The 2,438-nt window shown below is 43.8% G+C and overlaps 1 pseudogene; it reads left to right on the top strand.

Annotated features, from left to right (window-relative positions):
* The first annotated feature begins 1,203 nt into the window (after positions 1–1,203).
* On the top strand, positions 1,204–1,631 carry LOC112605115 (annotated as a pseudogene).
* The last annotated feature ends 807 nt before the right edge of the window (positions 1,632–2,438 follow it).

Genomic DNA, 2,438 nt, shown 5'->3' with positions numbered 1-2,438 from the left:
GCTATCACCTTGCTGACGACTTTGCTCCTGCAATTATCCTCTCTCTCCTGCATCATTAGATTCCCCCTCCCTACTCCGTCATTCTTGTCAGTACACAAACATGCTCCAGTATTTCCCATATTCAAAAACAAATCTCCTTTCACACATATCTTTCTCACCATGTCTTTGCTCATTGGGGCAGACAGACAACTGTCCACCAAAAATCCATGGCCTCTTTGCACAGTGTAGCGCTGCTGCTGGCAGTGGCTGCCCAGCCAGGGACCACACTTCCCGGCTCCTTTAGCATAACCCATGGGAACATGAGACTGAGGTCTGGATAACAGAATGTGGGCAGAAGTGGTGTATGCAACTTCCAGGCATGGCCCATAAAATTCTACACGATCCTCCACATTCTCTTTCCTCTTCTGCCAGGTTGATGTTGACACCTAGGGAAACTAAGGGTGCCATGTGTTGAAGATATCTAGGCCATAAGGTAAGTGCTTGGATCCCTGAATGACTGTATGGAGCAGAGCTCTATCCTCACTTCTCCCACTCCTATCACTGACTGGAATTTAAAAGAGGAAGAAATAAACTTCTATTTAATTAAACTGCCTAGATTTTGGTGGTTTATTTGTTATAACATCTGTACTTATCTTAACTAATACACTCTTTATTTATAACAAGACTTCTCAAAAGGGTTGTCTCTATTCCCTGGAGCCAGATCAACCAGTTTTGTCTGGGTTCAAATTCCAGTTTTATCATTTCCTAATGTGTGTGATCTTGGGCAAATTACTTAAAGATCTATTCCTTATCCGTAAAATAGGATAATAATTGTACCTACCTCAAAGAGCTGTTGCACAGATTAATATATGTAAAGCACTTAGATCAGTGTCTGGCACATGGTAAGTTTTATATAAATTCAGCTATTATTATCATGTTAAGCCACTCACACCATTCCAGCTCCCTTCTGTCTCCACCACTCTACTGAAACTGCTCTTGACAAGATGGTCTCTGTGCTGCAAAATGCAAATGTTACATTTCTCCTGCCTCACTTAATTCAACTCTCAGCAGCAACTGACACAGGTGTCTGCTGCCTCATTTTAAAAAGCATCATGGAAGAGAGATTGCAAACAGACACAAATGTATTTCCTTTTTGAAATAATTTTCTTCCTTTTTCTGGTTGCAGCACCGTGCAGTGAGGATCTCCAATATATGCCTGTAGCCATGCTGTCCAATGGCCTGCTGCAATATGCGCAGGTCTTTGGATGCAAGAAAAGGGCCACAGCTGTGACTCATGGCAAACACAGCAATGGCCTCATCAAGGTGAATGGGTGGCCTCTGGAGATGATCGAGCTGCGCATGCTGCAATGCAAGCTGCTGGAACCACTTCTGCTCTGGGCAAAGAGCGATTTGCTGGTGTGAACATCTGTGTCCATGTGAAGGGTGGTAGTCATGTGGCCCAGATTTGTGCTGTCCATCAGTCCATCTTCAAAGCCCTGGTGGCCTATATGGATGAGGCTTCCAAGAAGGATATCAAAGACTTCCTCATCCAGAATGACCAGACCTTGCTGGTAGCTGTCCTCCTTTGCTGTGAGTCCAAAAAGTTTGGAAACTCTGGTGCCTGTGCTTGCTACTAGAAATCCTACCAATAGGCCAGGTGCAGTGACTCATGCCTGTAATACCAGCACTTTGGGAGGCTGAGGTGGGCGGATCACCTGAGGTCAGGAGTTCGAGACCAGCCTGGCCAACATGGTGAAACTCTGTCTCTACAATAGTACAAAAATTAGCTGAGCATGATGGTGGGTTCCTGTAATCCCAGCTACTCAGGAGGCTGAGGCTGAAGAATCACTTGAACCTGGGAGTCGGAGGTTGCAGTGAGCCAAGATCATGCTATTGGCACTCCAGCCTGGGTGAGACAGCGAGACTCCATTTCAAGAAAGGAAGGAAAGGAAAGGAGAGGAGAGGAGAGGAGAGGAAAGGGGGGGAAGAGAGAGAGAGAGAGAGGGAGAGAGAGAGAGAGAGGGAGAGAGAAAGAAAGAGAAAAAGAAAGAAAGAAAAAGAAAGAAAGAAAGAAAGAAGGAAAGAAAGAAAGAAAGAAGAAAGAAAGAAAGAAAGAAAGAAAGAAAGAAAGAAAGAAAGAAAGAAAGAAAGAAAGAAAGAAAGAAAGAAAGAAAGAAAGAGAGAAATCCTAGCAATAAGCTCATTACAAGGATCAGGATTCACTTGTATAATAAACAATGTTAGAGGGATTTTTAAGTTTCAAAAAAAAGAAAAAAAGAATTTTCTTCTTGGATGTTATGATTTTTCACTCTCTTAAGCCTCTTCCCCCCACCTCTCTGGCCATCCCTTCTCAAGGTCCTCTGCTGTCTCCTCCTACTTTTCTCAATGTCTAAATGTTGGTGTGTCCCGGGCTATATTGAATGTCCTCCTGTAGCCGTATTTCCTTCCTGGATGATCAT

Source organism: Theropithecus gelada, chromosome 13 (genome assembly GCF_003255815.1).
Source record: "Theropithecus gelada isolate Dixy chromosome 13, Tgel_1.0, whole genome shotgun sequence".
Taxonomy (NCBI): domain Eukaryota; kingdom Metazoa; phylum Chordata; class Mammalia; order Primates; family Cercopithecidae; genus Theropithecus; species Theropithecus gelada.
This window is presented reverse-complemented; position numbering and strand designations above follow the sequence as displayed.